The 25025-nt window shown below is 38.3% G+C and overlaps 1 non-coding gene across 1 annotated transcript; it reads left to right on the forward strand.

The window, feature by feature from the left end:
* The first annotated feature begins 1258 nt into the window (after window positions 1–1258).
* Window positions 1259–1365, forward strand: LOC118490935. The gene has a single exon (XR_004890160.1). It is a non-coding gene; the product is annotated as a small nucleolar RNA R71 (small nucleolar RNA).
* Window positions 1366–25025: the final 23660 nt, after the last annotated feature.

The following is a 25025-nucleotide window of genomic DNA, read 5'->3' on the forward strand; positions in this document are numbered from 1 at the left end:
ATGCGGGCATGAGGTTTATGCTAGCCTCGAGGTCGGCTAGTGCATTGCGAATGGGGGATTCCCCAATCGAACAAGGGATTGTGAAGCTTCCAGGATCAATCTTCTTTTGCGGGAGTTTGTTGAGTAGCAAGGCGGAGCATTCTTCGCTTAAATTAACTAATTGCAATGATTCAATTTTCCTTTTGTTAGTGAGGAAGTCCCTCATAAATTTTGAATATTTAGGCATTTGGGTTAGGACTTCAATAAATGGAATACTAATATGCAATTGTTTTAGCAATTTTTCGAACTTTGTGAATTGCTGATCGGTCTTTTGGCGGATTAACCGACCGGGGTATGGAATCGGAGGATTCTTGGAGGGCTCTTGATTTGGTGGAGGAGCCGTCTCTTGTTGGGGCGTTGGTGAAGCTGTGGACTGGCTAAACTGGCTCGTTTCAGTTGAGGGTAATGGAGCTTCCTCGGGACCCACGGTACGGTTTCTCAATGTTATGAGATGTACTTGTGCCTTTGGGTTGGTTTCGGTATTACTTAGTAACGCGCCTTATGGTCTCTCAGAGATATTTTGAGCTATTTGACTTAATTGTTTTTCAATGTTTTGAATACTAGCTTGTTGATTTCTAAAATTCGATTCCAATTGTTGAAATCGATCCGAGTTTTTCTTTTCGGTGTCGGAGATGAGGCGAGATACGGTATCTTCAAGCCTTTCTCGTCCCCCTTGTTGTTGAGAGAAATTTTGTGGCTCGCTTCTTGGTTGTTGAAAGTTTGTTCATTGGTTTAGATTTTGTTGGTTACTATTATTATCGGGTTCTCTCCAACCAAGGTTAGGGTGGTTACGCCATCCTTGGTTGTAGGTACCCGTTGGAGGACCCGCCGGCCTAGGTCTATTATCAATGTAGTTTACCGTTTCTGTTTTATCATCTAATTCTTTCATACAACTCCAATTTTCATGTGGCCCACCACACCCTTCACAAGCCATAACCGAGGCCGTTTTTGCCATTTCTAACTTTTTGATTTTTGAAGAAAGGGCCTCGATTTGAGCTTGTAAAGAAGTGCTTTCGTCAACCTTATGGGCGCCCGGGGCAATAGATTTATTGCCTTAGGGAGTTGCCACTGAAAATTGGTTTGAGCAATTTCCTCAATTTGATTATAAATTTCATTTGGGCGACGATTACCTAAAAGTCCCCCGGAGCTAGAGTCAAGTGTTTGTCTTGTGTGTGGCAACAATCCATTGTAGAAAGTGGATACTTGTTGCCAAACCGCAAGACCATGATGATGACACTTTCTTAGTAGCTCCTTGAACCTTTCCCAAGTTTCGTATAAGGATTCCCCATCTTCTTGTGAGTATGTATTAATTTCAGTCATTAATTTAGCCGTTTTAGCAGGAGGGAAATACTTATATAAAAACTTTCGGGCTAGTTCATCCCAGGTGTTTACCGAGCCAACTGGGAGGGCATTAAGCCAAGCCTTAGCTCGGTCTTTTAATGAAAATGGAAACATTCGAAGGCGGATGGCGTCATTTGATGCTCCATTGATTCGAAAGGTATCACATATTTCCAAGAAATTGGTAATATGTAAATGGGGATCTTCGTCCGCAAGTCCATGGAAGGTTGCGGAGTTTTGGAGCATCTGTATCAAATGCGACCGAAGTTCGAAGTTGTTGGCTTCGATATTCGTACATTGATAGCGGCACCAAGATAACTTACGGTGGGCCATAGGTAATCCATGAGGGTACGTTGGTCCGCCATTGGAAGTAGGTCCCCCGAAACTTTCTCTTGATTTTTAGCTTTACGTCTTTTTCTTAGAAAGCGTTCGGGTTCGGCTAGAGGTTCTTTTATGTCTCTGCTGGAACTGGAGCTCATACACTACGTAGAGGGTTCAGGTGTGGTGCCTGGGTTCCAAGTCCAGCAATAAAAACAAAAAAAGAAAGTTGGTCAGAAGTTTCACCACGGCCCCGTGCTCAGATGAACATGGCCCGTGGTCGGAAATACAGTAATTGTTTCCCGGATCCCTGTTACTGGGGAGTTCGACACGGCCCCGTGTTGCACCGACACGGCCCCGTGCCCAGCTCTCTGTAACTCGGGAAATAAAAATAGCCAGTAACAATGTTCGGCACGTCCCGTGTCGGACCAGGCACGGCCCGTACTGAGCTCTGCAGAAACTGGAAAATTAAAGAAAAACAGAAAAAGAAAAAATAAGAAAGAAAAAAAATGGTTAGGCCGTTGATTCCTAACTTTCTTAAAATCCTTGTGTCCCCGGCAATGGCGCCAAAAACTTGGTGCGTGTGTGGTGTACTATATTTTTATGTATATTTTTAGCCCTTTTTAACCACTTTAGTCAAGTTTTAAATTTATAAAACACGATATTTACTAACACCAAACACACATATGGGCAAGTGCACCCATCGTGAGTGTAGTATAGTGTTGGTAAGATACCGAGGTCGTCCAAAGACACAAGAGCTTTTAATACCGGTTTATCCTAAACGTCTAATCAAATCAAAAATTTGGAAAGAGGTTTTAAACTAGAAAATAAAAACTAAAATGCTGAAAATAAAATTAAAATAAAAACAGATAGACAAGATGAATCACTTGGATCTGACTCGCCTTTAGTGTAACCTTTGATTATTTCCGCACTTTTGTACTTTTTAAGAGATTATCTTAGTTATTGCAGTAGGCCCCTCTTTTAAAGGTGACGTTACCCTCAACCCAGTAGTTTGAGTCAGCAAGGATACAATTCTAAAGGGTTGGATTATTGAAAGATAATTAATTAAGTTATTAATGCGTAATGTGGTAGGCCCCTCATTTGAAGGTGACGTTACCCTCGGCTAAGTAGTCTGAGTCAGCAGGGATACTGTCCTAAGTAGCCGGGTTAATATATTAATAGTAGTTTACATATGAGGGGATCAAGAAATTCGGACTCCCGCCATCCAATACCACTGGGTATTGAAGGAGATCCTACTAAGCTTGACCCAGGTCCTTGCAGGATCTATACACTGAACAAGGCAAGACTCTTACCAAACCATTCCCTTAACCCCCGACTATGTAGCCAACATACCTCCATATAGACCGTGGAGATATGAATGGTGTAAATCTTTTATTTTATATAGACAGTAAAATAATGCCAAGACACCACGGACAAATGATAAGGAAGACTCACCTTCAAAATAAGAAACTAGTTATTAAAGTTATTAATACATAACCAAATAAAAAGTGCGAAAAGATTAAAAATAACAAGTATTACACTAAATGCGTGTCTTCACCAAGTGACGTAAGAGACTTAGGCAAACATGGCCTTTGATTGTCAAGAACTCTTACGATCAATCTTGGATCCCAAGACTACTACACACACTGTATGATGGAAGATGGATAATGGTGGTGGATGATGGTGTTGTGGTGGTGGTGGAGTGTGGGTGAAGTGTGAGAGAGGTGGTTTGCCAAGGGATGATTTGCAAGTGAGCCAAGCACCCCTATTTATAGCATGCACAGAAGCCCAGACACGGCCCCGTGTCCATTGGGCACGGCCCCGTGTCCATTGGGCACGACCCCGTGTCCACCCATCTTCTCTTTCTTCATTAATTGCAGTTTGTCTGTATTAGTTGACCACGCCCCTTTGTCCGCTGGGCACGACCCCGTGTGCAGAAGCGTATCTGTACTATCAAGATTTCCCTAGATTCTGCAAATCTTAGAGTTGACCACGGCCCCGTGTCCATTGGGCACGCCCCCGTGGTGGGTGATAGAAGCTTCTACAGCTTTATCTTTTCTGCAGACACTTGGCCACGCCCCCGTGTTCATTAAGCACAGGGCGTGTTCAGCCTTCTGTTATCTTGTTTTTGCTTGGGAGGTTGCTGTCGAGGGGTCGGGCATGCCACGTTTATTCCTTTTCTTGTATTTATGTTAGATTTAGCTGCCTTTTTGCTTCTTTTGTTCATTTGAGCTCATTTAATCTTGAAAATACAAAAGGAAGACAAAAGCACACTTTTTCCAACATTAGTACAAAAAAGGGTTAGTTTTATGCCACAATTGATGTAATTTATATGTTGCATTTTACACACATCAAGTTCTAAAACAAGGTGGGGAGGATATAACAACCCTCCAAAATATTTCCGACACCCGAAAAATATTTAGAGTGTTCCTACACGTCTTAAAATACACCCCGTATGCAAAAACCAAGCCCAAAATACCATTTATAATAAAAAATAAAATAGAATTCAAGTTTTAAGGGAGCTCGCGGGCGGCGAAGGCGTTCTCTTCAGGCTACGCGGGCCGCGACAGCTCAAACCCCAGGCGGGACCCTAGCGTGCCAAATGTCCCAATCCGTGTCAAGTCTATAAGTTCGAATCAGCGCAGCTAAAGCCTAGACCCCTATGTCGTGGGCCGCGTAAGACCACTCCTGAGTCTTCGCGGGCCGCGAGAGACTTCGAGATCAGCCCTATAAATTGATGGCTTCGGCTGTCAGTTGAAACCGCTCATTTCCCTCAATTCTCTCTCAAATTTCCATAGTATAAGCTATACACGGGCATAATACCCCCCTAAATAACGAAGTTCTGCCTCGTTGTAAGTATCATAACCCCCGGTTACGTATTAGATACGTTGTCCGATTGATCTAGGGTTCCGTAACGGCTGTCGAGGTTCTGCCCGACGTAGTCGTTGGAATGTCGTCTCGGGGAGGGTATTACTAATGTAAATATTGGGTTATTATACTAACGCGTGTGCATTTGTGTAATTAATAAATAATCACCAGGAAATCCTAAAGGAAAACCCTAAGACAGCAATGCGAGTAATCCTCCTTTTTGTAAACTGTGTTTACAAAACCTCAAAATGTTTTACATTATATTAAACAGTGACTGAGTATTTGTATTCTACAATTATCATCGGTGTGTTGGGGTTTTGTATACAAAATTTGTTACTACACCGTGAGTAGTAACATGACCACAAGTCGGGTTGACAGTACCGTGGGTGGTAATTAAAGTAGATGGAAACAAATGTAATTGCGCGACCGCCCTCAATACTGTAAAACGGTTTTACTTATCTTGATTAAACTGAGATTCACTCACCAGTATTTCCCACTGACAAAATGTTTTTAAACGCGTTTTAGGTAACCCAATGTGAAAGCCAAATAGAAGCCAGCTGGACAGCACTGAAGGCTTGGAAAAGTGGCTATAAAGTTACCTAAAATAAAGAGATGCTTTATTTAAATAAAATAGGGTTTATCCCTATGGAAATGTGTATACTGAAAACTTGGGAATTTCCCATGTGTCTAATATTAAGAATGTGTGGTATTTTACTCTGATAAAATATTTCCTAACTACGATCCTGATGTAATTTCCGCTGCCAAACTGATAAACACCGATACCACTGAAACTGGCCGCGGCCGCCCGTTCCCGGGTAGTTAGGGGACGGAGGTTGCGACAATACCGACCCTCCAAGCTTCATCCAAGAACAAAAACAACAAACCAGAACCCAAGCATGGGGCCGTGCTTGCCGATTTTTTTAACCGGTTTTTTTATAACCGGACTGGTTTTATAACCGAACCGCCGGTTTGTGACCGGTTACTAATCTTGACCTGAAAAACCGGTTAATAACCGAAATCGGTTTTAAAAAAACCGGTTAAAACCGGAAAAAACCGGTTTTTTTGGGAAAAACCGGTTAAAAACCGGTCCTAACCGGTTACACCGGTTATTGTTTTGGACTTGAAAAACCGGTTAGTAACCAAAAAAACCGGTTTTCATTTTGAGTGAAAAAAACCGGTTCGGTTAATAACCGAAACCGGTTTTTGAAAAAAACTGATTTGTACACCTCTAGTCGTGCCCCACTCAAGATTCCCTGAAGGAAAAGACAAACAGAAACAGACAAGGGACACGGGGACATGTCTCCTAGACACGGGGCATGGTCAACTCTCAAATTTGCAAATCTGGGTTCGTACATCAAGTACAAGGGCCACGAGGACATGCTGTTGACACACGGGGCCGTGTGAGCAGTTGGACTGACAAGTGCATTAAATGAAGACAGAGGAGGAGAAGGACATGGGGCCGTGTGAACCTACTGTTTCCAACTATAAATAGAGGTGCTTGGCTCACTTCCAACTCATCCCTTGGCAAATCATTTCTCTCACTTCCACCACCACCACACCATCATCTTCCACTACAATAGTTAGAGTTAGAGTGGGTAGTAGTCTTGGGATCCAAGATTGATAGTAAGAGCTTTTGTCAAACTATGGCCATGCTTGGCTAATCTCTTACATCACTTGGTGAAGATGAAATCTTTTGTGTATTACTTTTGATTTCCAACCGTTGGTCATTTTTTAATTGGGTATGTATTAATGACTTTAATAACTAGTTTTTTATATTGAAAGTGAATTTTATTCTATCATCTCTTCATGTTTCGTTGATTCACTCATCTATGTCTTTACGGTCTATATAAAGCGCGTTAACTACCTGGAAGGGGGTTAGAAGGGTGGTTTAGGTAAACTTCTTGCCTCGTTCAGTGTATAGATCCTACGAGGACTTGATTCAAGTTTATTAGGAGTTCCCTTGAGGCAGATAACATCAAATCGGGGGAAGTAAGAATGGCTTGAATCCCTTATAAATAAACTACTATCAAAACGTTAAACCGACCTTGCGGGACTGTATCCCTGCTGACTCAGACCAATATGGCCAAGGGTAGCATTGCCTCTAAAAGAGAGACATGCCACATTTTGCATTAATAACTCACTTTGTTATCTTTAAATATTCCGGCCCTTGGGGACTGTATCCCTACTGACTCAGACCAATATGGCCGAGGGTAGCGTTGCCTCCAAAAGAGGGACATGCCACTATAACTAAGATGATCTCTTAAAAAACCTAAAGTGCGGAAATCATCAAAGGATACATAAAAGATGAGTCGGAACCAAGTGATTCTTTCTTGTTTATTTGTTTCTTTTATTACTTTAGTTATTTTTGTAGTTTTACGTGTTTAAAAAACCCTTTTCTCAAAATTTAGATCAATTAGACATTAACGATAAACTAGTATTAAAAGCTCTTATGTCCTTGGACGACCTCGATATCTTACCATCATTATATTTCGCCAACGATGGGTGCATTTTCCCTAACGTGTTATATCGTGTTTTATAAATTTAAAGCTTGATAAAAGAGTAAAAAGTACTAAAAGAATATAGTGAAAATCCGTACAAACTTGGCACACGTCATAAATTATTTTCAGGGGGATGTTAATTCTTGGGGAATCGTCTTATCTCGTGGCAAAGCAAAAAGCAGACAACAGTCTCCACCTCTACTGCTTAAGCTGTATATAATACAGTTGTTGTTCACAAGTTCTTTGGATACAAAATCAGTTGCTGGATTACGGGATCAACATCATGAAGACTTCGATATTCATTGACAATGAAGTGTGGCTAGAAATTGTGAAGAATCCAATCCATCACTCGAGGACAAAACATATCGAGATTCACATGCATGCAATTCGAGATGCCTGTTTTTGTGGATGATTAAAATATATGTCATCAACAATTTATAGCAACTCTTATGAACTTTGAAATTGATAGAATAATAGCTATTAACAATTCTAACAGGAAAGCTAGATTTACATGCTTGTAAAGCCCTAGAACACAAGGACGAAGGAAGGATATGAACAATTTGAAGATTGTAAGCCTAGAATGCCAAAATGTGTAGATGTAAACAAATAATCTTACTGAAAATGAAAACAAAAGGCATGAACACACCTCATCAATCAAATAATTGACTAAAAACCGATCAAAAGGAGGAGATACATGAGTTGAGTTGAAACACTCGGTGGTGAGTGAAGAATTTGAGCAATTGTAAACCTAGTTATCTATCAATGATACGCATTTTACTCTTTAGTTTTATTTTTCTACAATTTTGTTTGGCTATGCGTTATGGGTTAATTAAAATGCACAATGTCATGTTACGGAACTACCACATAGACAATTGACTTTAATTAATTAATTGTTTAACTAACACGTTGTTGTTTAATAAAAAAAATAAATAAAAGGAAAAAAACAAGAAATATGTGTGATTGGTTGATAGAGGATGGACCCCATCTAACACATCATTTTTTGACATGGACACCACCCCCACAACGTACAACCTTATAGTTTTATTATATATCAGAATTCTAGTTGTATTTTTTACTTTTACATCTACCTTTGTTTGTAAATTTTCTTTGCGTATTTGTGTAAATGAATAAAGTGTTGTACAAATTTAATAGCTCTATACATATAAAAAGAAAACAAATTAACTAACATATTAAAATTATTTAACATTTACATGAATTATTTAAATATAAACTTACATTTAGATTACGAGTTATTTAAATACAAGTTCATTAGTTTGAACTTAATATTGACAGAAAAACATCAGTTTGTTCATAAAGTGTTCAACCAAGGTCATTAACTTGGACTTGGTAGACAAATCATGTAACCAGGGCATTAAACTTGGACTTGGTTAACTGAATGGGTTATTAAAATTCGCAAAATGTTTGAAATTTGAAAATGTTGAAAAATGGAATTTCATGCAAATGAATACATCCGCACGAAAGTAATATCTTCGCACGAATGTAATCATTCGTATGAAAAACACTAACATTCGCACGAAGATACTACCTTCGCACGGATGTAAAATAGTTGCACTATATATAGTTCCTTCGCACGAAGGAACTTCATTCGTTCCAAAAGTTTCCTCAACACAAAACATCTTAGTTGAGATAAAAATTTCAAAGTGTCCAAGTGCTGCCAAAATTTAGTTTGGGGTGTTGATTAACATAACACTTACAATGGGAAAGGTAGATTAGATCTAAATCTTGAACAATTTGGACAAAATTGAGCCGACGGACCTTAACTTGATAAAAACTTAGATCTAAGTAATTATAACCATTAAAAAGTAAAATTGGACTTCGATAAATGCTTATCGGCACTTTCAGTGTTTAATGGAACCATCAATCTGACCATAACTTGTTAAAATCTTCAAAACTGAAATTTGGATTCAAAATCAGATTGAAACAGATGAACTACGTCCGTACGGATGTAACACATCCGCACGGAGGTAACTCATTCGCACCAAGATTGTTTACCTTCGTACGTGTCACACCCCGACCACGTAAAACAACAAAACGTGGCGGAATCGTCGGGGAGTGTTGTAACAGAATCATTGTTTCATAACACATGGAAAATTGAAATTTTGTTTTATTGATTAAAGGAGTTACAATGTCTTAACAAACAAAGAATATAACATAATCAACTAGTCTTGCATCTTTTATTGTCACTAAGGCCCAAGTCCGCCTATGTGTATCTTGATCAATCCTACGTATCATCTCCTGAAATACATGTGAAAATAGGTACGTCAGCATAAAAATGCCGGCGAGTACATAGGTTTTATTGATTTAGGACTCATGACTTATAAGTTTGGAAAAAGTTGTTTATCAAAAGTCAGTCATGATCCTTGTAAAAATGTTTTGTTTTATAAATCATTTGAAAAACGATGATAGATATGTATATGTAAAAGAATAATGTATGGTTAAATGAATAACCAAGTAAAATGAGTTTGTATATAACAAACAGTTTTGTAAAACAATGTCTTGTGAAAAATATGTCATTTGTATAAAATGTATAAGTCCAAATTGAATGATTTATCTAACGCTACGATACGTAATATAATACAAGCACTTATATATAGGAAGTACCAGCGGCGTATCCACCATGCTTGTATCATATTACACACATCTCGTTACTTAAATCATTTACCCAAACAAACCACCAATGTAAATTGCCCATGTCTAAACCAATTGTCAAATGTCATTGTGAAAACCATGTCAAAAATGTCTAATGTGTAAACAAAATGTCATGTATGGCAAGTGAAATATGTATCACTAAACCATAGGTGAAAATACACAAAACAAAGTATTGAAGTAAAACTTGGTTTAAATCAAAGTTATGTTTTGTGGAAATGCATGCTATACTGATACAAACACTTATGCGGTATGTTAAACGCATACATTCAAGCCTTGAGACAGACAGATAACCTTAAGTAAAGGTTATCAATGTGAAATGTTTTCGGATTCAGTCATTCCTTTCATCCAAAACCAACCAAGGATGTCAGGAACGGGATTTGTCAAGTCCTATGGTACCATTACTTACTACCGAGCGGCGTAGCTAATGTTAATGAATGTATATAAGTCCCGTTTTTACAAACCAAATGTTATACCGAATGTAAGCATGTGATGTGATGTGAATGTACTAAGTATGGACTAAATGAACATACATAGCATGAAAAGGTAAATGTAAATCAAATGTACTAAGTATGCTAAGTTAACATACAAAGCAGAAAAGTCATGTAAAATATGTGCTAGCATGTTAAGTAAACAAACATAGCAAAAGAAATGTAATGTAAAACAATGTGCTAGCATGTTAAGTAAACATACATAGCAAAACATAATGAAATCATGTACTAATAGTGTACTAATGAAAATAGCAAGTATATGATATGAAAACATGAAAAGCATGAAAGTAACAAGTAGGCACATGTGTTTCACCCCAAAATGTTTCGAAAACAGTAAAAGAGGGGACTATGTACTCACTTGAGGGTGCTTAGAAGTCTTGAACAACAACCAAGCAAAGCTAGAGGGATCACGGAAATCAAACGACACCCTATATAGATAACTACATAAATAACCGGACCTAAATCGGGAGATTGGATAGTATGAGGTTTCGTAAACCAAATGAGTATGGGAACTCATATGATATGGGTCAACAAAGCCTACATACTAAAATGAAACCTAACCTAAGTGCTTTTGACCCGTTACGACCCGTTTAGGTAGCTTATGCCACTTTAACGCGTCGTTCGCGTAAAACGCGTTCGGACTGCCTAACTAGTCCTATGACAAGTAGAATATGCCTTAACATGTCTAATATAGTTGCCTAATCAGTTTAGATGTCAAAATTTAGGTCACATATGCTTAAAATGAATTTATGCGTAAAAAGGGTATTTTGGTAATTTACCTAAGGCATAAGAACTACTTATCATACAACTACTTAAACGACGTGACCATAAGGCATAACCTCGGAAGGTTATTCCCTATACAACTATGGTCACCTAATGTGTTTGGTCGGATCCTAATGATCGGCCAAACGGGTCGGGTTCGAAAGTATAAGCGATTGTTTAGATCGCTTACCTTTACGACCCTAGACAAGCACAAATCTAAAAGCGACGAGCTAAACATGCTAGAACATGTTTAGTAAAGTTAGAAAACAGGTTTGGTATTAAAACAAACGGTTTTAATACCCTAGAGTAGTTTGGTTACAAAATACCCGAGGAAACGCATTTTGGCCGAAACTACGACTCGTCACTGAGCCTAGATAACGTGGAAATCAGTAGGTATAGTCACTAGGGACCATAACCATCGTGATTACGCTCACGTTAGGAAGTTCAAACGAACTTCGCGTTGACCATAAACTGATCAATGCAAAAAGTCAAACGCAGTATGACTTTAACGCTAAAACGAACGATAAACGCGAAAGAATACTTACAGAAGGTCCCCGCAAGATTCGAACCCGATTCACTCTCAGGTAGGAAGCATATACTTCCACTTAGAGAGTGTAGAATCAGATTCAAATGTGAGGAAGAATGAAATGGGTGAGGGGTATTTATAGATTTCATGGAACCGTTAAGATCGTTCGTCGTAAAACGTGATTTAATCTCAACCATACACATGTGCCCATGGTTTTGTAAAACCATGGGAGCCCCTAATATGAGCCCATAGAATTGTAATAACCATTAAATATCAGCCCATGGTATTGCAAAACCATGGGTTTAAAACCATCAAATCTCAAAAGTGGACCAAGTTCAATGTATCTGCCAGAAATTTCAAAAATGGTCCCTGCACTTGTAAAACTTGATTGTTTTGCACTTTTAAGCCCCGTTAACCCCATTTCAAGGCTCTAAAATAAAGTTAAAGTGTAGGGAACTTAAAATATGATCAAAAACATCTTGGATGTCGGTTTGTTTGGTCGTACGGTTGCGTTGTTCGGTTAGATACGACGGAAATCGTAATGAACGCAAAAACGATCCAAATTACGCGACGAATGGAATTTTATTATGCCGATCACTAAAATAAAATATTTTAATGATTACATAAATATTTGGATGTCCGGATATATTCAGGACGAAAGATATGCGCGAAAATGCAAACTTATGCACTTTTGACGCTTTTAGTCTCTATTGATCAAATAAGTTTATTTTAGCGTACCGAACCCCTCAAAGCCTATTTCTAAGCTATGTAAAGGATATTTAGGGTATGTGTAACTTATGATCAAGTTCCGGAATGTTCGTTACAGTACAAATCGGCATACTTTCGCAGTTTGTCGAATTTAGTCCCTGTAAGCGAATAAACTTGATTTCGGCATACCAAACCTTCTAAAACTTATTTCTAAGTTATGTAAAGGTTATTTAAGGTATGTTAAGCCTATGTCACTGTTCCGGAGTGTTTGTTGCATTAAACTAGTTATATTTACGCATCAGTGCGTGTATAACCTTCAGAAAGCGATTTAAAGCCCGAAATCGAACAAGAGTTGATATGTGCAAACGATACACATATTTTTACAAATCCCAAGTATGAAATACAATATTTCATTGGTTTGGTATCTGTTTGATGGTTGAAGTGACACAGGTGTCACAGTACGGAAGTAACGTTTTGCACTAAAAATGTTTACCTTCGCACCAAAGAACACATCCATTCCAAATATGTGTATGTGTAATTTGGTACATCTGTTCCAATATTCATCGCACCAAATTTTGTCAAGTGTTGAAATTTTCTGAAGTGTTTGATCGTGTTGTTTGTGCAGGCAAAGGCTACGAATTTTGATCCTAAATACAACATTTGTTGTGTGTTAGATGAAACTATACCAAAGATGGAACCATTCAAGCCGATTTTGGAATTCTTCGATCGTGCAAGAATTAAGAAAGCTGTAACTTAACAACATCCTACTTATCGATCGTATGCAGAAAGATTTTGGAAATATGCGAAGTTTGTTGCTGATCCACCGGTTATTCATTTTGTTGCCATAGTCGGAAATGAAGATAAAGAGGTGATCATAACAGAAGAGCTAATCAGGAGAGTGTTGGAATTTGGAGACAAAGCTGGTGATTCTACTGGATATCCTGAAAGAATGGTTAAGGGATGCTTCTACAGGATGGGATATACATGGCAGGTTAACGAGGCCAATTTTTCTAAAGCAAATGTTGCCAGGCCATATAAATTTTTAATGCATTCAGTAATTCACACTTTGGGGCATAGGAAGGGAGGATATGATGTTCCTTTTGATTATTTGATGTGCATGATCATGGCTCTGACTTTGAATTTACCATATAACTTCTCTAAGCTGATTTTCAAACAGATGAAAGGGTACTTGTACGGGAAAGATTTTTGATTTATCCAGGGTTCGTACAAATGTTTCTGGATGATCTTATACCAAATCTTGCTAAAGATGAATCCGATTTGCTGCTTTTGAACATATTACAAATCTATCATTGGATCGTATTCAACAATACAAAATCAATCAGAAGAAGACGTTCCAAAATTCAAGAGATCATTTGGTTTTCTTGGTAATAAAGATTATGTCGCACCGCCTAAAGATAGATGGAGAAATGACGACAGTAATTCTAATGATGAAGAAGAAAAGTTAGAGGGTTTCAAAGCTAAAATAAGTAAGTGGTTTGAAAAAGATGATTCAAAGAAAAGAAGAGCAAAGAAGCAGACAACTAATGTTAGGATCGGAGGCTGTCATGATTGTGTTTGTTTGTATAATTTGTACATTAAGAGAATATGAAATAATGTAAAGTGCAGCGGAAATGAATACAAGCTTTGTAAACACAATCAAAGAGGAAAATAGTTTGATAAACAAATGCTTCACATTGAGTCGAATGATTGAATTACAAAGCAAATGATTACAAGCATGCTTACAAAACTAAACTCCCCCTTAGCCTGATGCTCCAAGGTTGAATGCACAAGATGAAAGGATTAGACATGAGGAGAAGAACTCACTCAGTCAATCAAATGTAACAGTATAGGGTATTGTTACATTTATAGGCAAACCAAACCACTGAAGCATCTCAGCTGACGTCACCATGAAAGTGACATCTAACAACCTAACAACCTGTGAACACTGTTCTATACAAACTACTGATGTCTAACAACTGATTATCAATAAAATACAAAACATAGGAAAACTACTATTTCACTTTCCGCTGATGTAGCCTGAGCACTGATGTTGAGCATCAGTGCTTTCTTCAAAGGTGATTAGTCCTTGAATGGGCAGTGCTTGTGCCTTCAGCAGTACTTAAGAAACATCAGTAGATAGAGCGCCAGTGTTTATCTTCAGCAGTCTTTAGAGTTTCATCGGTGTTTGGGTCATCAGTTGTTCTATTGAGCAGTAGTTAAGATCTATCAGCTGTTAGATAACCACTGTCAAGGGGAAAGCTTAATATAAACAGCTTCTTATTTTGAATCCACTGTAATGATCCAGTTTTGGCTTTCATTATCTGTTCCTTTGGTAGGGTTCAATCCCAACAATCTCCCCTGGAACAGATAATTCCAAAACCCTTCATTATTCTGGATTTTTATTTCTCATCAGAAGTTCCTTAGCTTGTCTTTTAAATTCCACTTCAAAATCCTTGGAACTTGAGTCATCCTCATCCCTACACAGTGTAAGTTCAAGGAGATCCTGCAAATCTTCAACACCAAGACCTAGTGCTTCTTTCTTTGATATGTACTTCACCTCACCATTAGATCTGAACAGGGTCAATACGTGGGTCTTTTGATCAGACATCCACTTTAGTACTTTTAAATCCAATGGGTTTCTTGGGAGAGATTTATTCAAAGATGAGTTTGGTGATGTTGGTCTTGTGAAAAGTTGTAAGCTATCAGACATTTGTTTGAAGGCCATTTCAATGACATCATTTGCTGCAGCTATGTCTTCTGCAGTCTCTTTTGCAATCTGTTCTTGTCTCTTTTGTTGATCTGACTCAATGTCTGATATTTCTGCTAAGTCATTTGGTGATGCAGGTTTGGTTAATACCTTTTTGGCAAGGTCTTGAAGCTTTGCTGATCTGTCTTGTTTTAGATCCATTTTCTTAATGGCATCTGTGAAGTACTCAGCTTCCTTTTCTTTTTCTTCTTCACTGGTCAGCAGTTTTCTTTTTTCTTGGTTTTCCACAAGGATCGGATTATCTGTTGATGTGACCAGTGTTTTAAGAGCATCAATCTACTGTTCTAGCTTTTGGTAGTCAGGCTTCTTTGGAGTGTCTGAAACAGTTGTTCTCCTTTTCTTAAGCCTTTCATAAGCTTCATCAGCTGCTTTGTCCATTTTGCTATGGCTTCAGCAGTGTCTACCTTAGCGTCAACCAGCTCCTGTTTCTTTCTTTTATATTCAGATGTTAGGTCAGCAATGAGCTTTTTGTATTTATTCCAATTTGGAGTTGTCTTCTTCTTTCTTGGATCATTATTAATCCTTTCAATTCTGTTAGCCTCATGCTTTAAAGCAACCATTGGTCATTCTTCAAATTGTTTTTCTTCAGCAGGATAGAATTTTTCTTTCATGATGTATGCAAGATATTTTCTTCTCATCTGTTTTCGTTGATCTACCTTTTCTCTGCTCAGCTCTTGTGCATAGTCTTCCATCAGCCTGACTTTTGTGAGCAAGAATTCCAATTTTTCAGAAATGGCTTTGTCACTTTGACCTTCACATTCAATTTTGGCTCTTATCTTAGCCTGCCTTGCTTTGAGCTCGAGATATTCATCCACATTTTCTGGGACTATGAAGCCTATGAGAGAAGGAAATCTTCTTGTTGAAGGATCATCTTCAGTGTAAAATTGTCTCATCTCATTTTTAACAGCTTCCCGTTCCAGTGGATATTTTGCAGCATTTGGATCATATTTATCCTCATTTGCCTGAGTAATTTTTCTTTTTCTGGTGTAAAGCTTTGTTGGTTGTGATGAAGAAATGTTGAGAATAGTGGTGGATGGTTGACTAACAGCCGTTGAAACAACAAGTGTTTCAACCACTGTTGTCATTACAACTACTGATGTGTCAGCAGGTGTCTTCTTCTTTTGAGCAGGGGTTAAAATGGCAGTGGTTTGAATGGTGGAAAGTGTCTGACTAATAGCAGTTGAAACAACTGGTGTTTCAACCACTGTTGTCATTACAACAGATGTTGTGACATCTGTTGTCTTCTGCTTTCTGGCAGGAGGAGCTGGTGGGGTGGCTGTTTTCGGTGGTGAATTTGGTTTTGGTGATGGTGATGTGATCACAGATGATGATGATGGTGGAGCAGTGGTTGTGGTGGTGTGTGGTGATGTGGTGTGTGTTGATAGAGCAGCATTGGTTTGGCTATCTTTTTCAGGTTCAATGTAGATACCATCTTCAATTCCCTTTTTCTTCCACTTAATCTTCTCCCCCTTTTTGGCATTATCTGGAAAGGGTTCATTCATGAAAAGGACAGTGGGAGAGACTTTTCCAGTGGTACTTTGGATGTGAGCCTTGATAGCTTTGATGTCTGACTGAGTATCTTTAAACCTTGACTCAACCATGTTTGTCAGCTTTGTACTTGTATTGCATGCTGCTGGTCGGCCATTTGTTTTTGTTTTTCAAGTAGTGGTTGGAACATGTTCCATAGCTCATTTGCAGCAGGTGCAGGTTGTGCAGGTGCTTGAGCTGGAGCAGCAGTGGATTGTGCTTTTTGAGCTTTTAACAGCTGTTGCACCATATCCTTTATTTCAGCAACTGAGTTTTCAAGGTTTTCAACTCTGCCCGTCAATTCCTGATATTTTGAGTCATCACCCAAGTTAATGGGATCATCTGAATCCCCACCAGCAGTGGTTGTACCAATGTGTGACTTAGGAACTGAATCCCAAAAGTCATTCATTGATGCCCCTTGTTCTTGGTACTGGGGACTTCTATCTTCAGCACTTGACAACCTTTTGAGGTTACCAGTGGGCATCACAAACTCACTGGTGGTTCTCAGTGGTGCTATTGAAGAAATTGTTTTCAAGGGAGTCTTATGAATGTAACCACTGTCCAAATGTAAACCAGTGGGTTCAACATTTGTAGTGGCTGCTCCACTTGAACTACTGACAGGAGTTACTTGTAACTCCTACAGTGTAACCTCCTCAGTTGTTGCTGGGATAACAGAGGTATAGACATCAGACCCAGTAACTTGTGGGAGTATACTCTCAGTGATAGGTGATTGAGAGGAACTGGTTTGTGTCTGAGCTATATTAACTGCATGCAACAAAGGTAGCATGGATTGTGGTAATGCGAGGGGTGAAGATAATGGTGTTGAAAGAGACATGTCCTTGGGATCAGGACTGAGGAAGATGGATCCGAGTGGGTCCAGAGCTTCATAATGTGGGGTCCCTGTGTTTACAACCTGATCCTTTTGTGAGGATGCAGGAGGAGTTTGAGGCAATGGTGGAGATCTTTCTTCCATCTGCTGTGAGGAAGTAGCAGCAGTGGTTATTGGTGACGTTTGTGTTGTCACTGGCAGTGGCTCTGGGATCTCATCTTCTAGAGGTGCCTTTGTTTTGGGTTTGGGGGGCTTTCTGGGTGTTTTCTTTTTGGTCTTTTTGGTGGTGGCAGGTGTGGCTTTCAGAGAAGTGGGAGTGCTGCTATGATCACCTGGAGCAGTGGGCTCAGCAGCCGATACCTGAGGAGCAGTGTCATCTGCTAAATTCTGCTCAGGCACCTCTGCTTTTGTTTTTGAAGGTGTCAACATTCTTGAGAATGTCTCAGGTGTTAAACCATTTATTTGAAAATAGGTACCTTGTTTGAGCAAATCTGCATTTTCTTTTTCAAATTTTTGTTCAAAATAGTAGCTTAGAAACCTTGGAAAAAGCAGAAATGCTTTGCTATCAACATTTTTCACCAAGTCATCAAAGATCTCCTGGGAATAATTAAAATTTTCATTATTTAAAATAGCATATCCCAGGCATTGGATCTTTGATGGTATTTCGTTGAAAGCAATTGTTTTTCATTATTTAAAATAGCATATCCCAGGCATTGGACCTTTGATGGTATTTCGTTGAAAGCAGTTGTTTTATTAGAAACACACATCAAAAGAGTGTGGAATAAAAACCTAGGTGCAGAAGGGAAATAACCTTTTTGTAAGGTATCTCTTTTTGGTTGTTCTACATACCCCGTATTCAAGAAATCATTTTTCAACTCGGTTTTGGAAAAAGAAGTTTTACCTTTCTTATCATCGAGTTTAAAGACTTCTGAAATGGATTGTGGAGAAATTTGAATTGTTTTACCCTGTATGGAGGAGTTGATGGCTGTGACAATGTCTCCTTGTTTTTCAAGGGTAGCATTTTTCCAGAACTCTCTCTGGGTTTGTTGGTAAATGGGAGCATCTGTTGTTAACAAAGTTTTGTACTTTGATGCAGATAAGGTGTCCATGATGGAGTCGAAAGTGTTGGTGGTAGTGGGTTTTGTGAGTATACCCAAATAATTGTGAGGGGATTTGTATGGTATTTCGATGGGTTCAGCGGCCATTTGAGTGGCGTCTTTGGAAGCAGATGAAGAAGATGATTTTGATTTTAATTTCGATTTTGATTTCGTCATTTTGGATGAAGAAGATCGAAGAAAAATTTTGGAATGAAGAGTGGGAAACTGCTTTGAGAAAGGAATTTTTGGAATTCAATTCGATAGTGTGAGCCCCTGTTTGGGTTTAACCAGGGTTTTATTTAGGGAAAAAGTGAGTGCTGATGTGGCAGCGGTTACAACGATCTGATGGCTAAAAACTGACCATGTGTCAACCCCTGATGAAAGATTAAATAATGAAGGACAGTTGTTTTGAGAGCCACTGATGAGTCAAACATCAGTAGTTACAACGGTATTAAATGGAACAGTGGGTGATTTTTACTATCAGTGGATACTTCTTACTACATCAGTGGATAGCATATCAGTGGATAAAACACTGATTTTGAACAACAATGCATATCATGAATATGAGAGAGCAGAGGTTGACATTCAGCAGTGGATAGTGTTTAAAAGCCATATGTTTGATTACAACAGTGGTAGGAAAAATGGTGAGTTTTTGAAAGACTATTACATCAGCAACTGTTAGTGCAGCAGTGGTTGAACTTTTGACAAATAATTTTAGCATCTGCTTGTTCAGATAAGGGAATTGATTTTGTCTTGTGTAAACACAATATCATGTCCAACATCTGTTGAGCTGCAGAAATGCTATGCTTAACAAAAATACATTTTAGATGCAGATTATCAAATTTAAATTGTCAGCAGTTATCCCAGAAATTTTTGTTCAAGGTTTTGCCACATGTTCATTATTCCTGACAGTGGTTCAGCATCCCAGATGATAAAAGTTTCTTTACTAAGGCTACTCATTTTATGTCTAATTATTTGAATTAGAACATGAGTATCTTAGTAGTTTAAAAATCCATTTGCAATCAATTTTAGATCTGTGATAAACAAACTTGAGTTTGATATTGTGACACCTGTGTCACTTCAACCATCAAACAAACGCCAAACCAATGAAATATTGTATTTCATACATTGGACTTGTATAAATATGTGTATCGTTTGCACATATCAACTCTTGTTCGATTTCAAGCTCTACATCGCTTTCTGGGGAATTATACGCAAACTGGTGCGTAAACGTACTCATTTTAATGCGATAAATACTCTAGAACAACAACAAATACTCAACATACCTTAAATAACCTTTACATAACTTATAAATAAGTTTTGAAGGCTTTGGTATGGCAAAAGCAAGTTAATTCGCTTACAGGGACTAAACTTGACAAACTGTGAAAGTATGCCAATTTGAACTGTAACAAACATTCCGGAACATGTCCATAAGTTAAACATACCATAAATATCCTTTACATAGCTTAGAAATAGGCTTTGAGGGGTTTGGTATGCTAAAACAAACTTTTGGATCATTCAGGGACTAAAAGTGTCAAAAAGTGCATAAGTTTGCACTTTCGCGCATAACTTACGTTCTGAATACATCCGGACGTCCAAAAATTTATGTAAGCATCCTTATATTATTCCTTAGTGTTTGGCATGAGAAAAATCCATTCGTCACGCATTTTGGATCGTTTTTCGCGCTTATGCGCATTCCGTCGTAATTAACCGAACATCGCGATCGTACGGCCAAACGAACCAACATCCGACATATTTTTGAGCATGTTTCATGTCCAAAATGTTTAGGCATCATTTTAGGGCCTTAAAGTTGGCTTTACGGGCCTTAGAAGTGTCGGAAATGGCTTAAATACGCAACAGGGACCAAAACTGCCATTTTTGAAAGTATATGCAGATCAGACAGGCCCAGGCGGCCTGCCTGAGTTTGTGCATATCCTGATGCGGGCCGCATGGCACTTCCAGTAACAAAAATTTTGTCTTTCTTGCAAACTTGGCCTTTCAAACACACCAAAGGGCAATGCCCTTTCACCATTCCAGGAGCTAAGGGTCATTTTGAGCCACCACAACTTTGTGACAAGTGTACGCTTAAGATCGTGGCACGATATTCAAGAAACGATCCTAACGGCTCTACCTTTCCAATAAATACCCCCCCCTTTGATGTAAAACCCACAAAAATCTGATCAAAATGCTCTAAGTTGATCCCATTGCTTCATACCTGAGCTCTTTGATCTAGATTAGCATTCAGGGACCGTCCGTAAGTATTCTTTCGTTCTTTTATTCGCTTTTCGAGTCTGAAAGTCAACGTTTTGTTGACTTTCTGCATTGACCAGCCTATGGTCAACACGAAGTTCATTAGAACTTCATAACGTGAGCGTGATCACGATGGTTATAGTCCGTAGTAACTATACCTACTGATTACCACGTTATCTAGGCTCAGTGACGAGTCGTAGTTTCGGCCAAAATACGCATTCTTGTGTATTTTGTAACCAAACTACTCGTGGGCATCAAAGCCGTTTGTTTTGATGCCAAACCTGTTTTCTAAACTTAGTTAAGCATGTCCTAACATGCTTAGCTCGTCACTTTTAGTTTAGTGCATATATAGGGTCGTAAGGTAAGCGATCTAAACTATCGCTTATACTCTGGAACCCGACCCATTTGGTCGATCATTAGGATCCGACCAAACACATTAGGTGACCATAGCTATAACCTTCCAAGGTTATACCTTGTGGTCACGATGTTAGGCGTTCCAAACGCATTCTACGCGAACGACGCGTTAAGGTAGCATAAGCTACCTAAACGGGTCGTGATGGGCCGTAAGCACTTAGGTTAGGTTTTATTTTAGTATGTAGGCTTTGTTAAACTGTTGGATCGTCGTTGACCCTGAATGAGTCGATCAGAAGAGTCGTTTTCCAATTCAAAGGCGGAATCAGTGAATTAGACGCTCAAACTAAATATAATGCTTCACTTTATTGATTCTGATAATGTTTACAACCTGGAAGCAATTCAGCAGCACTTCGTTACAAGTTCCGAGCCGTTACAAATGAATCAACCATGCACCTATTTATAGAATTCTGGAACCACTTATACGTACATGTCACAAAAGCGGTCCAGGTGAGATAGTGTGGATCGCTTTTATGGACAATGTCCATATAAGCGGTCCAACATGCTATTTAACCACTTCTCGTTTCTCGAACCTCGTGCACTGGTTATTCTAACCTATCCTATCCTATTACATGATACAAGACGAAGTCAATAGACGTAATGCACCAACAGACTCCCCCTCGGATATTGACGAAGTCTTCAGTGAACATTCTCTGTTATGCCACCTCTTCAGTCTTGATCATCTTTGCCAACTTGTTCAGATTGCATCCATATAAGAATCCTTTAATCTTTCACTTTGATCATCTTTACACCTTCATCATCAGTAGGCTCCCCCTCTCGTCAAGCTTTTGTGCTTTTAGAGATCATCACCTTGCTTTTCCAGTTACAAGCTCTTCTTCACTTACATCTTATCTTCAGACTCCCCCTTAAACTCAGCTCTTCGGGATCGTAATCTGAATCTTTCCTGTAATTCTCAAACATTCATAAGTAACAATATTTTCAAAATCATTAAACATGTTCTCTAATACACTCCCCCTGTCAACAAACTTAACAGATATGTCAATATAAAGAATCCAATTCCCTCACAAATTATTATTCAAGTTCAAGTTAATGACCTTGAAGATATCACAAATGTTTTTGAAGATTTTCCAAGAAATTTGAAGTTTCAAATTAATGAACTCGATTTGTTTTCAGAAACACAATCAGCATACTTAGATTTTGAAACTCAGCAACTCAGACATCGGTTTATCGAAAATAACGCAGAAATCAAAATCTTTTTGTGTTTTCTGAAAATATAAAGCTGTAAAGAAATATATACAAACAATATTTACAAACAATATTTTTGTTTGAGTATGCGTCAGAGGATCATATCAGTTTATGACAAGTCACAAGTATCGTTAAGCTTTAAATCATACTCAGAATTAAACAATTCACTTAGATTGTCGATATACTGATCCATTTAAATTTTCATACAGATTTCAACTAATTCAGGATACGATTTAGATGTTTTAAGACTTAAACTCATTCATGTGTCCCACCTCTTGAATATACTCCCGTATCCAGAATCCCAATATTCAGTCTTACAGGTAAGAATACTACAATGATGTCTGTACATAAATTAGGGTATGCGAGAACTGAGGGATCTCAGGTCAGAACTTCCGTTCAGCAGAGAGATATCAGCTTCGACTTTGCAGTGTGTTCCCTTTAGAGAATCTTTTCAGCTACAACAACTGATTATCAATTTTATTGTCTAATCAGCTGAGGGCTTTATGCTATATTTCAAGCATTTTGGTAAAAGTATTAGCCAGGGACTAGGTCAGAACTACCGTTCAGCAAAAGTCCCGGAATAATACCCCAGACATCATAGAGTATAAACACCTAGTATATCAGAATACGAGACCTTTCAAACGAAATTTCAGGGGTTACCTATATATCCAAGTAGTGTTCCCCACAAAATAAGCAAGTTTTGAATTTAGGTTTATATCCCGAAAAAGCTTACTAAATGTATAAAAACCTATCGACATATCATCAGTGAGACTGCTTAATGCTATTTAATCATTACATTTCTTTAGCATACTGTAACTGTCTACTGATGTACTATCATTTCCTCTTTTTACGCAAAACTCAAATTTTTGAATTTTATCATGTTTTTGTATTTTTCAAATTTTCTAATGTTTTTGTATTTTCTAACAATTTTTCTCCCCCTAAAATGCAAAACCATTAAAGAAATTTGACAAACCGATACTGATAGCTTTGTCTCGCCATCCATTTTCTGCATCTCATGCTCTGTTTCGCAGAAAATATAACGTACCCCCATGATTTACAACCCATTGATTTTGACTGTTAGAAAACCGTTCTTCAACTTGTGAGTAATCATGTTTGTTCCGCCGTGAGGGTTTCGGCATAGTCCATCACTACTTATTCAAAGTAAACTAATACCAAACATCAATCCAAACCAACACAACCAACAAACATACACCAATCAACAAACACAACACAAAATCATACAAAACAACCAACAAACTCCCTGTCTGACCAAAACCAGGGATCTTCAATCTCTACCCGTGCAACACTCTCACAATCTTCATTAGCATTTAGCACCTGCACATTCAAACTTTATCAAATACACAAACAATTTATCATGAAAATTTCAAACAATAAAGATAGATGCCGATTCATGCTTCGCGATCCAGGAAGCTCCGGCAATTCCAACCACTTAATCAAACATGGTGTCCACCCAGGCCTCAGGAGCCTTAGGTGTAACCTTGATTCTAGCAACCTGAATTTTAAAATTTTCAGCATTAAGCAGTGGAACGTTTGCATCATAATCAACCACATCTGATTCCTCAGAAGTTGTTTTTGGTTTCCAAATTTGTTTCTGTTTCTCAGCTTTTATCAACTCAACACTTTTCTTAACAGACCACACTTGACCTTTCGGAGTACCTCTTTTGTAAAAATTTGTTTCTTTCTGAACCTTTTGAGTTTGAACAACATTTTTAGGTTTCCAAATCTTTTGAGGTTTTGTCACACCAACCGATGTTTTCTGACTCCATGATGTTCTCATTCTGGATGTGTGAGAATTCCAGGTCTGTCTAGAATTAAGCATGTTCGGGTTTGATTTCCAATTTTGATTTGAAGCAAACTTGTTTGTTGTAAACCTCCAAGTTTGTCTCGAATCAAATCTGGTTGACCTCGATTTCACACTCTCAGATTTCTGTGGTTCACCATCAACAGACTTTGAATTTGGACATTTTCGTGCAACATGTCCAATTTGATCACATTTAAAACATACTTTCTTTGACACATCTTTTGCTTGTTGTTGTTTCTTTTTCATAGCTTCAAACTCTTCATTAGATTGTTTTCCAATTTTGATTTTTTCTTCTTCGGTAAAACTTTTTCCTTGAACAAAATTCATTTTTGTCTGAAAATTGGGCCTTTCAGTTCTGTTTCGATTATGTTTCTTCTTATACCCCAAACCAGATTTCATGTTTTTCTTCTTAGAACCAGGTTTGTTATAAGACCCTTTGAAACCTTTACCAGCAAACTTCGACATTTCAGACTTCTCAATTTCAACCATCTTGAAAACTTTGTCAATTTTCTCTGAAATCACATTCTGAATCGGGAAAACCACATCCAAGAATAGTTTGTCCGATCCAATCATGGTATAAACCAATCCTTTTGAATCATCATTCAAATTCTTCTCAGATTTTGTATCTTTCAGATATCCATCATAAAGATTTCCTTCATCTTCATCCTGTGATTCAGACTTACCTTTTGTAGACTCATCTTTCAAAACACTATCAACCACCTTACATACCACCTCTGAATCATCAGCATCATCAGATTTGGTGTAAGACACATCGATACTGTCAGGTAATTGGTCAGCTATGTTCAAACCCTTTGCCACCTTTTCCTCATCATAAAAAGTATAATTGTCTCTCAATGGTGGTGGTACCTGATGATATTCTGAACCAATACCCTTTTTACAA

The sequence above is a fragment of the Helianthus annuus genome, chromosome 3 (assembly GCF_002127325.2).
Source record: "Helianthus annuus cultivar XRQ/B chromosome 3, HanXRQr2.0-SUNRISE, whole genome shotgun sequence".
Classification (NCBI taxonomy): domain Eukaryota; kingdom Viridiplantae; phylum Streptophyta; class Magnoliopsida; order Asterales; family Asteraceae; genus Helianthus; species Helianthus annuus.